The sequence below is a fragment of the Anabrus simplex genome, chromosome 2 (assembly GCF_040414725.1).
Source record: "Anabrus simplex isolate iqAnaSimp1 chromosome 2, ASM4041472v1, whole genome shotgun sequence".
NCBI lineage: Eukaryota > Metazoa > Arthropoda > Insecta > Orthoptera > Tettigoniidae > Anabrus > Anabrus simplex.
Window position 1 is genome coordinate 1,053,813,608 of NC_090266.1, and position 12,605 is coordinate 1,053,826,212.

The following is a 12,605-nucleotide window of genomic DNA, read 5'->3' on the forward strand; positions in this document are numbered from 1 at the left end:
TACATCCCAATATTCTCATTATATTCTCTTGCAACTTAAATTGCAATTTCTGGATCCTCCACTGCCGGATAAAGAACCTATCCAGATCATGACTTTGCAATTCCTGTCTCATGTACAAGAGATACTTGTAGCTGCTAACATACAGACTTCAGAACACTCAGATGCCACGTTAAGACGACTTGATACTGCTAACACTCAATTAACTCCTAAAGGTGGCAGGATTAAAGGTGCTTCTACCAACTCTGTTGAAATTAAGACGACGGATAAAGAGAACGTAAAACCGAGAGAAGAGAGGCGGAATAACACAACCACTTCCACTAGGTATTGTGGATTTCCAAGACGCCAGAATCGTGCTGAAGCTCCCTATAGAAACAGACCTCCCTGTAGAAAACAGGAGGAAACTTCCGAAGAAAAAAGGGACTCTAGAAGAAAGGACTTAGAACGCAGGTGGAAAAGAACAAGAGAATACGTCAGAGAAAAAAGCAGACCTAATGAGGACAGTGGGGCAACTTCGTTAGCAGTATATCAGAGCACAAGAAAAGTTTAGTCATGATACCAACATGACTGGTGCAAAAAAAAAAACTAATTCAACAATAAGGAGATTGCCTGAATCTCAAGAAGAGGACAACCATAACATGGTTTGTACTACCAATGACAATTATTGCCATATAGAAGACTGAAATTTTATATGAGGACACGCAGCAGACTAGACCTAAAATCCTATGATCATTGCCAGTTATTACAGTCCGTGTTGGGAATTTAAAAGTAATCACATTAATTGACTCTGGAGTGCAAGCCTCACTTATATATGGTAAGCTGATAGAACCTCTGAAGAATAACACAAGCCTGCAAAAAAAAAAAAAACTTTTTTGTGCAATAAAAAGGAAAACAGGTGGGTTTTATGAATTTCGTAGCGCAGAATTCGAGAAGAAAATTAGTTTTGGCGTATCACGTCTGGTTTAGTGGCAGTTCTACAAAATGTTATTTTGTTCTTACGTAAAATTGTTTATACTTAGTATTGATTAAATTTGATGTATTAATGTAAATTTCAGCTTGCAAAACGTAATCATATTTTGCATGCATTAAACACACATAAATGCTGCTTTGTAAGCAAATAGATCATTTGTATTATATTTTTAATATATATTGAAATTCGTTAAACTGAAGCATATAGCGCCTATTTATTTTTGGCTGTACAGTTGCTTTTAAATTAATATAACCATACCTTGAATAAAAATTACATGGTTAAAAATACATAGTTTTGTTTCTTACATTATGTGCAGGTTAGATTCACACTTCCGTCATTTTCCGTTGAATTTCCGGGTTTTTGAAGATCTTGACCTGTAGAAGGGTCGTCTCATGCAATCGACCAACAGTAATCTGCCATCATATTCACATCCCAACGTCCCTGGTAGCGTCGTTCTGCATCTTTGAAATCCTGGTGAAACCTTTCACCTTGTTCTTCGACTGATCCTAAATTTGGAGGGAAATAATCCAGATGTGAAGCTAAGAAATCAAGTTTAAGGCTCATATTACAACCGAGTTCCTGAAACTATATGAACATTTTCCTTAGAACATCTTTGTATTGAGGTCCTTAATGTTGCCAAGGAATTTAGTCACTACATCTTTGAATGCGTTCTCTTTCTTAATTTTGGTCATCGTTTCTGTGAAATTATTATCCTTCGCCCGTTTACGAATCTGTGGTCCATCAATTACACCTTCTTTGATTTTAGCATCTGACAATGAGGGAAATTTAGTGGATAAATATTGGAAGCATAGGCTACTTTTATCTAATGCCTTGACATACCGTTTCATCAATCCTAATTTGATGTGCAAGGGTGAAAGTAGAATTTTTTCACGGTCAATAAGACTTACATTCAAGACATTTTTGGATCCTGGTTGTAGTTGTTTCCTTTCTGGCCAATTCACTGTATCCCAATGTTTATCCCGTGCCCTGCTATGCCATTCGCATAGGAAACAGGGAAACTTTTTATACCTTTTTGTTGTCCCAACAATCCAATGATCTTCAACTTAACGCAAATTTGCCACCCATGCTCGGGATATTTAATTTTTTCAAGCATCAACTTTATGGTCTCGTATGTTTCAGACATTTTTGTGGAGTGTGCAAGTGGTACGGATGCCATAACGTTTGTATTATAAAGCAAAACAGCCTTTAAACTTCTTTTGGAAGAGTCAATAAAAACAAGACACTAAGATCATACTCTCTCTCTGTCCCAATTGACATAGAAGATTTGAAACATCCGTACAAAATACAAGTTCATCTTCTTGAGTATAATACTTCTGGAATTCTCTGTCTCAATTTCGGTACCAGGAAAATGTAACACCATGTGCCAACATATTCTTTTCATGCAATCTTGAACCAAGTAATGCACTTTTTTCTTTGGTTAGTTCAAAGTCCCTTATCAGATCATTTCGGATTGCGTGAATTTGTCTGAAGGTGTCACATTGATGTGGCTCGAAATACATTTTCTCATCATCAGATTGCAATGAACTGCTACATTCCTCAGTCAAGTGAGTAGGTGGAGTAGGTACAGGTAAGTCATGTCCATGAGAAACTGGTCGAAAAGCTGACTTGAGATTCGGATATTTAAATTTGTTTTTACTTTTCTTATTGTAACCGACAACATGGGTCATACAAAAAATAGCAGTCGTCATGATGGTTCTTTTGCTCTCGCCATTGCATGGAAATAGCAAACGGCATTGAGTTTAGTTTGCCCTCATACCAGTAACATAGTTCCTCGACACAGGTACTGCATGCAATATGAGGTGCAAAAGATTTGTCTTGATCCCCAAGTTTCAATTTGAAGTAAGAAAAATAAACTTCCTTTACAAACAAGTCTATGACGCACCTTGGAATCGAAAACAAATTCCACAAATGTAACAAAACTTGTGAGGACTTTGTTTACACAGTCTTCTGTACATCCCTGAAACACTAGCCATGATTGTGTTAAAACACTAACTTCACTTATTAGTAACCAAATTGAAATTATATTACATTAAATCTTGCGCACATGATAGGCCTACAATTAAATGAATGTGAACTTTAAAAGATGCACTAAACACATATCAGTACTTCTTGGAGCCTGTCTCAAGCAACACTGGGGCATTTAACACGTCTGTTTATTCCAGTGGTCTAAGATGAAAGAAAAAACGCTCAACTGTCTTATCTTCAATCCTACATACGTCGCGGTCTATTGCATATCTGGGGGAGTTTGTTTTGAATTTACCAGGAAACCCCCAACTACAAAATTAACATTTAGACAGCAATTAACCTATAATAAAATGCAAGCAATAACAAATCAAATCACATAACTGTATTCTAAAAAAAGTTGTGCGAGAACGTCTCTCAACATAACATCTTACGAATTCATGCAAATATTAAAACATCAAATTGCGTCAAAACTAGATGTGATAGGAAAAAAATAGCATCATTTCCGGAGTCAGGGTAGAGAGTTCCATAAGAATTACATATTTTCCATTTTACCCCAAAACCATTGTTGGCTAGTGTAATGACATTTTGCTAATGCCAGTTGCACAACTCGAGGTCCGAGGAATAATTCCAGATAAAAATGTCAAAAGTAGGATGTAAGGTTTCGTGGAATTTCACATCAATGGAAAGTCATTTGAGCATTGTTTTTCTAGTAATAGCACGTCTCAACTTTAATATTATTTTAGGGTCAGACTTTATGATCAAGTATAGAGGAACGATAAATTACAATGCCACCCTCGTAAGTCTGAGCAATACAGATACTGTAAAGCTACAGCTGGTGGATTATGGGGACATGGAGATTCAAGAGGTTGGAACCCCTGACGAAGACCTTGGTAGTGACTATATATTGCCCGCCGAATGTGAGGAGGCACTAGCCGAAACAATGGTTGTCAAGAAGGGTGAACCAGAAGTGGACGAGGAAGAGTCCGTACTTGAAGAAAACTCCGTAATCTGTCCCAAGTATTTTATATCCTTAACCAGTGTGGCTGTAGACCAGGGCCATCCAAACAGCGCTCCCAGAGCGCTAGCGCTCTGGCCGCGCTCCAAGCCAGTGCTCCGAGCGCTTTGGGGTAGGTAGTGGTGGGAGAAGCTCGGCTGGCTGAGCGAGCGGTCTGCCCGCCGCGCCGAAGAGAGCAGTCGATCTATCAGTCGTAGTCTAGTCTACAATGACTCTATACATATAGTGTAGTGTCACTGTAGTCTAGTCCAATGCGCTTTGTTAACAGCGTGTAACTAATTAACTAAATCAGTTTCGCAGTTGTGATGGCTGAACATCATACAAAAAAAAAAAAAAAAAAAAAAAAGAGTGGTGAAGCAGCAGCCTTCAAAGCAGAATGGGAAATTTCATTTTTCTGTACAGCTTATAAAGGGCATGCCAAATTTTTAGTGTGCCACCGAGATTTAATGTGTTTTTTAAAAGCACAATTTGGAACGGCACTCCAGTGCCAACCACAGGCATGATTACGGTGATTTGACAGACGCCAGTCGCCAATCGAAGTTGGAAGAATTGAAAGAAAATTTCAAGCAGCACTGTTCTGTAAATATTATTTTAATTTTGAAATGCTTGTTTACAAATGGGAATGAAGAAATGATTGAATTATCTGAAAAATACTAAAATTGTGACTTGCCGTATTTTTGTCTGACAGATGATTGAGGAGAGCGAGGTTGGTGGACCCATTTTACGAACAAGCTACAAATGTTCGCCGCGAATTGCCAAAGCTGGGAAACCCTTCACGGAAGGGAATGTAATCAAGGAGTGCCTAATAGATGCGGCGGCATGTATTTGTCCTATGGAGCTAGTTGAGAAATTTGATAAAATCTCTCTTTCTCCACAAACTGTGGCTCGCAGAATAGACGACATGTCCGTTGATATGAAACGGCAATTAATGGAGAAGGCAGCAAATTTTGTTTCCTTTTCCATCGCCCTCGACGAATCAGCCGACATTGCGGACAAAGCTCAGCTCGTTATTTTCATTTGAGGGGTGGATGACGATCTTGGGGTTACCGAGGATTTCGTAGACTTGGTGGCTCTCAAAGACACCACTATCGGTTTCGATATTTTCCAAGCAGTGGAGGGTGTTTTTGAGTCAATGGGATTACAATGGGAGCGGTTGACGAGTGTAACGACGGATGGAGCTCCTGCTTTACGTGGTCTACGCACGGGGTTCCTCGGCTATGTAAAATTAAACATGGCTGAGAGCGGTAGTACCCTAATGGCGGCGATCCAGTGCTTTATACACCAGGAAGCAATCTGTGCAAAAGTCGCCAAGCTTAAAGACATAATGGGAACAGTTGTGCGAATGGTAAATTTTATTCGCTCCCATGAACTCACGCACCGTCAATTCAAAGAGTACTGGGCGAGTTGGCCGTGCGGTTAGGGACGCGCAGCTGTGAGCTCGCAATCGCGAGACAATGGGTTCGAACCCCACTGTCAGCAGCCCTGAAGATGGTTTTTTGTGGTTTCCCCTTTTCACACCAGGCAAATGCTGGGTTGTACCTTAATTATACCTTAATTAAGGCCACGGCCGCTTCCATCCCATTCCTGGGCCTTTCTTGTCCCATCGTCACCATAAGACCTATCTCTGTCGGTGCGACGTAAAGCAAGTAACAAAAGAAAAAAATCAGAGTTCTTGGACGACATCGAAGCGGAGTATCCGGATATCCCGTACCATGCAGTAGTAAGATGTCTGAGCCACGCGAAGTGCTTTATCGAGCTTTTTGCTTGCGGAATGCAATATATACCTTTTATGACATGAAAGGGTGGCCCGAAGTTCTTTTGCGTGATCCTAAGTGGGTGGCGGACTTGGCCTCTTTAAGTGACTTTACTGCCCATCTGAATACTTTGAACACTTCGCTTCAGAGCGACAAGAACATTATGTCCGATTTGGTGGAAAAAATTAAGCGTTCGAAAGAAAATTGATTTTGTGGGAAAACCAGTTGCGTGCAAGGAACACAGGACATTTTCCATTGCTTGAAACAGTGAAATACGGTGTCGACTTTGATGAGTATTTGCAGGTAATTCGCCAATTACAAAAAGAGTTTGAAAAGAGATTTTCAGAATACAGAACTCTAAGCGGTGTTAGATGTATTTGTTCGACCATTTCTCTTAGTGCAGACAGTGCTCCACAGCTATTTTAATTAGAGTTGCTTAAACTGCAGTGCAATGGTCGTATTAAAGACCGCTTTGTAATGTCACGAAGTTTAGAAGAATTTTGCAGCGGCTTTCCGCAAGAAGAATACCCCCTTTTGTATAAACATGCATGTAAAGTTCTGTCAATGTTCGGCTCAACGTGCATTTTTGAGTGTTCCTTTCGGTTCTTAAGTTTACCAAAAGTAAACATCGTGCAACAATAAGCGATAGAAACTTGCGCAATTGTTTAAGAATAGCTGTGTCCAGAAATATCGTAGGCCTACTCAATTTGGAGATGATTATTTGCTCCAAAAGTAAAAGCTTGTGAAAACGACTGACCAAAAGTCACTCAATGTCTGTACTAACTGTTCATATCGGTAAAACGTTGTTGAATTTTCCTCTCAAATATGTTCAAATTTCAGTTTTGAATAAATCACATTGCTGTATTCTTTACTTAGCACTTGATTTCGTTTCCTGCATATTCCTTGCATCGGAGTACCTTTCGATTTGTAGATGCGGTATATTTTTACGGCAAAATAGCCCTATCAATATGATGTCAACAAACCCACAAAAGCCGTCAGACGCACGACTGCACGTACGTATCTGGTCAGCGCGGTCCGAACATCGTCTGTCTCGGGTCTCCTCGCTGCCACTCTGTAGTGGTGGTAGGGGAAGGAGCGCTAGTCTAACTGCCCAGTGCTCCCCAAGCGCGGGCGCGCTCTCGGAGCGCAATGGCTGGATGGCCCTGCTGTAGACCCATAACTTGTAGCCAGATTCAAAAAAGCAAGACAAGAGGTATTCATTATTTATCCCAGTGTATTTGATCACAAACCCGGTGAAATTAAGGGATTCGAATATAACCTAAATGTAACTGATTTTTCCCCTAATAAGAGAAAGCCATATTCGATTTCAGAAAAGTTTAGAGATGAAGCTAGAGTCCTTATCCAGCAAATGAAGGAAGATGGCATCACTTCACCTCGCGTTATGCCGTATATTACCACACTGGCAATTGTTTGCAAGCCTAATGGTAGTATTAGATCGTTTCGAAGCTCGTGCTTTTAACGAGAGATTGGTTCTTGTATACGATCGTCGTCCTCTATTGAAAGACATCATCAGACAACAGCAAGGATGGATGGTACCCTAGAGGATATATACGTCTCTAACCTCAAGAAATATGTCCAGAAAGAAGAATGAGCAAAAGAAAATCCTTGAAATTTTCTTTGGCCAAAGAGGGAGGAACATGTATCAGGAACCATTAATGGCCTGAAACATTATTTTGTAATGTCAATTAGCTGCAACGACAAAGCCTAGCATGCGAGGGACTGCAACGCCACAGCTCATGCAGCCAAACAGCGAGCTATAAAGGTCAGAACTTCAACGTTGGAGGTTGACGTAATGAGCACGTGAACAAGAAACACTGGCTCTAGAACATACGAGAACTATTTCTACTAACTTTTTATCCTGTGGAGACATCAATGGGGTACAATTACTATTATTATTATTATTATTATAATTATTATTATTAACTACGCAAGTTTCGTACTATAATATAATAAGCATGTACAGTACTGCACAAGTACCTATTTTTGATGGATTTCATTTTTAATTTATTTGTTTTGTGTTGTGTACTTACAGTGAATGAAATTTCCATGTCAATAGAAATCATTTGGTAAAAGACTAGGCAAACAACTGATAGGGAATCTCCCACCTGGGCAACAGCTCTAAATGCAGATCATTGATGATTGTGTGTAGAGATGTTTTTTCGTCTAATTCTATATACTCATTTAACGAGTTGCCACAGTGGGCGAAAGGGTTTGCAACATCAAAACTTGACGTGAAGAGGAGGCTGCAAGAGAAACGTGAATCTGAAAGCTAGTGTCGTGTCCTCCCAGGGACTTGAACCCAGGACTGCTATTCCCTCCGAGGATCGAACCCAGGGAACGTAGGAGGAATAGCTGTACCTGACGTATTGGGATCAGCCTGTAATAGAGGCTAGGAGTCAGGTATAGGCATACCTAATAGGCGTACCTGATAATTAAAAGATGTAAAATAATTATATTTATGGAATTGAATAGTTAAGAGTGGAAATCATATTTCTTGCATGTTAGGAAATCTTGAGTAACAGAGAAGTTTGTCATACAGGACGTGAGTCATGTTGACCAGGGATGGTTCAACCGCATAGACGCAGTAAGAAAGCACTAGAAGGGTCTCTTGGATACAGGCCTCTGATTGGCCAGAATTACGGAAAGTTAGACAGTCACGTACGCCGGTTACCACAAGCTTCGAGAACATGGGGTGTGGCCCCGGAGGCTATATAAGGGCAAGGAAGTCATTATTCAGGGCTTCTATCATTCATTTCGCGGACCAGTTGCCAGTAGAATCCCTTCCGGTCGGTAGGACGATTACGCAATCAGTAATAATAATAATAATAATAATAATAATAATAATAATAAGTACTATATTCTTCAATGGACGGCTAGTAGACAGACTTCTCGCTCAAGACTTGCCAATATTAAGTCTTTATTTTAATTGTACATAGTGTACATATTGTAGTCAACTCTCAGTATCAGAATATATTAACTTCGTGGGATTCCACTTTGTCGACTTCCTCCTGATCTGCACCTTAGTTGAAACTTCCCAACCTATACGTTCCAACCGCTCGGGAACAATCCAACCAACCTTCCAATCAATCTGGCATTTCCTACGAGCTCACCCATAAGCTCAAATCCTGTCATGACACTAGATGACACATAGGACAGCAGTTCATACAAAGAAGACCAGATGGCAGCAGCAAGCCTTGTATGTTGCTGCAGCTGTCTGAGCTGTACACACCACACAGATGCTGGTGACTAATGTGCCACGAATCGGATCAATGTATCCTGTAATCCTACACCGGAGCTGCTTCGGATTTCTGTCCTAAGGATATCACCTACTGTCGTTTCACACACTGGGAGATCATTTATCATGTCCAATAACGGACGATTTATATTTACTCATTCGGGACATATACTTCAGGTTCCCTATATCGTCATCAGGAATGTTTATGTATGTTTCAAAAGAGACGTCTCCTGCTATTTGGAATTATTATTCACTCTCAGAAACTATTCTAGTGTGACATCACCAAGAATACGACAAAAGCCAGCTGCATTGAAGCTCCTCCACAGAATCTCAGGCAGCATTGATGAAATGCACGGCATTTAAGACTGACTCTTTTCGTCATCGATTCCTGCGCAGCGCCACACTGAACAATGAAGAGTGCAATATTCCTGTTTCTTTTGCAAAGCCTTGCATGCGATGCATGGAAGAAATGTTCAAATATTGCACAAGTTATCTACACTTTCATGTTGGAACAGTGTTTGCATTTTTAAAAAGATTGCACATGCTTGAAGCATCACAGATTGCTTGCTATTTCCAATAACCAGTGGTACCTATCTCATTTCTGCTTTCATTACAGCACAAGGAATCTGTAAGCATTATCTTGTTAAGTTTGAACGTGACTCTTCACATTCTTATAACCCAAGGTTTTATCCGGTAGAAAATGAAACAAATAGCCCCGTTTCATCTGTATTGAAAATATTGTCAGGGCTATAGTCTTTCCGAGTTGATAGAGGCTTTGATGTCTTAGAATTGATTATTTTAATCACGATGGTTCAATCTTGTCAGTATCAACTTTATATTCAATTTCTATGAAACAATTTTCCGCCTTGTCAATACTTCACATTTACTAAATATCATAGTAAGAGTAAGTGAACAGTTTGGACACAAGAGATATTTTAACTATATCAAGATTTACATATAATTTGCTTTGTTGATGACTGTATTGTACAAATGTGTCAAGTCGAAGGATTTTGTATGAGTTTTTGCACCGCTGAGGAAGAGAGCAGTTGAACTCTCAAAACATGTACGGAAGATAATTATAATAAAATATAAAGTACTGACATGGTGGAAAAGTGTTTCATAGAAATTGTGTAGTGTCTTCCATTGCAGCAGCTTTGACTAGCACACATCTATGAATCTAAGTCGTGTTGATTCTTGAATCTTTCAGTCCAGCCATTGGATCTGTTTAAATAATGGTGCTGCCTGAGCTCAAACCTGTTAAGTTAGTCACACTATATACTAAAATTTAAAATTCTGCCTGCTCTGTTCTTTCCTTGAATCCTTATTTACACTGCTGTAGTTCTCAGAACTTCCATATACCTCAGAATTTCCCCTCTTAATCTTGTCTGACCATGCGAGCCATTGTTAACAGTCAAGTTTTTCAGTTTCAGCTGGTCCCAGGTTTTATTCATTTTGTGATTTGAAAATTTTTCTACTTATAAAGTTTTAAAGTTTTTACTAAATGACAATGGTATGTTTGAAGCTTGCACTTCAACAAATCACTTTAGAACTACTTCTAATTCTGGACACTGACCCTGGCGATTAATTTTTTTAGCTAAAGCTTTCGATTATTCTTGGCTGAAGTGATACAACCTGAACCAGCGGTGCTCGGCCGTCGTTTGGAAATCAGTTGTTGAAAAGCTTTTGCGCTGGTTTTCAGCTATGGGAAAACTCATAGTGAGTGGACTAGAAATAGTTTTAAAACTGATTTATGAGCAATACAAATGCCAGTGTGACATTAGAAGTGAAGTCTTCCACAAAAAATTTACCAACACTTGTCAGCATTTGTCAGGGCTCGAATACCACACAATACGCAACGATGTGAGCGGCCATTACGTGGACCCAAGTTTCCGAATGCTAGCAGAGAAAACCGAATGTGTTAAGACCTGAAAGAGGAGTCTTATCATTGCTCCACATCCTGTTTCAATGTCTACGCAATTAAATACAGGAAATCTGCCACCTTTAGGGGTAATTAAGCATTCTCCATCTCACACACATTGTATCACTAAGTTACGTGTGTCATTGGTTGCAGGTCCAACTGCAGATATACCAATCTTCAAAGGTGGTATCAGTAGTGTGAATCAAAGAGAGATGGTGGGGGACAAGACATCTCAGGCAAATTCAGACAATATCAACATTTCTTCAATTTCTACATGTTAAAAAACAAAAGAATTACACACACAAACGAAGTTACTTTTCTTCCAGAATCTTCACATTTGATGCTTTTGCTCCACACAGACTCTTCTCAGAAAACTTTTGTTTTTCTGCCAGGAGAGCACTGCGAGTCCTTGTACACGTATTTGATTGAAAGTCAGTGCTCTTCTTGCAAACAATACTGAATATTTGCTCAAATGAGACATTACTGTGTAGTAACACTAAGATGACACGCATCCCTTCACAAAGAACTGCCCATTTAAAAAATCCTCAACTGATAGAAAAAGGCGTATCTTCAAAAATGACCGAGCGAGTTGGCAATGCGGTTGGGGTCATGTAGCTATGAGCTTGCATTCAGGGGATGGTGGGTTCGAATCCTAGGGGAGGCAGCCATTAAGATGGACAGAACAATTTTAAAATTACAACCAACAATCTACCATGCATGTGTATTTCAAACCGGTGCAAATATTCATCTTCTTCAACTGTGAGGCCAGATGCAATATTAGATTCAAAAGTTCATATATTTATGTTTTGATGATGATTATTATGCTTGTTGTTTAAAGGAGCCTAACATCAAGGTCATTGGTCCCTACTTTATGTTTCCGTAATCACTTTCTCCTGTCCGATGTCCAAATCCTTGGGTCCCTTCACAAAATGAGCTAACAAGATTTCACTGTATACACATATGTAACTGTAAACAATTCACTGTAAGTAGTGTATTGACCTGGTTATATATAGGAGGTAGCCACGTGGCCTTAATTTTGCCAGAATTCATAAATCATCTAGATGCGTGCTGGCGTTTGGTCCAAGGGGTAACGGGTTCGATTCCAGTTCGGAAGGGGATTTTAACCTACATTGGTTAATTCTGATGGTTCGGGGGCTGGGTGTTTATGCCGTCTTCAAGGATCCCTACTGCACCAAGGCTCTCCAGAGGCCAGTTGCCATTATCGTCAAGACTGAAAATTCAAATCTTTAAATATTAAAGAAATTAAGTCAGTATGTTGGCTGCTGATTTACTACCATTTCAAAGCACAAGGTTGTTATACAATAGCAACAAGGATGCACCAGTACCAATAGCACACTCCATATATGTAAATAAAACCATTGTTCATGTAAATATGCTTCCCATGGTACGTAGGTAATATGGGGAAACTATAAAAATAACAAGAGTGTATTCTCGGACCAAAGTGAGACTATATAATACACAAGCGCCTGGATGAATGAGGTAAATAACACTGCACAGTCAGCCTGCTTATTTTCCATTCCAAAATTCACAATCTTGCATGAAACTACAGAAATCAATTATGAACCAATCTACAATAAATGCAACTTACAAGCCTCTTAATTACAATTTAATAACTATCTGATAAGATAGAACCAATTCACAATTACACAACTTACAAACACCCGTAACAACAATTTAGTAACTATTTG

The 12,605-nt window shown here is 39.5% G+C and overlaps 1 protein-coding gene across 2 annotated transcripts in view; it reads right to left on the bottom strand.

Annotated features, from left to right (window-relative positions):
* LOC136864668 (histone-lysine N-methyltransferase NSD2) overlaps positions 1-12,605 on the bottom strand; it is a 216,267-nt gene that overhangs the window by 127,769 nt on the left and 75,893 nt on the right. The gene's annotated exons all lie outside the window — the stretch shown is intronic.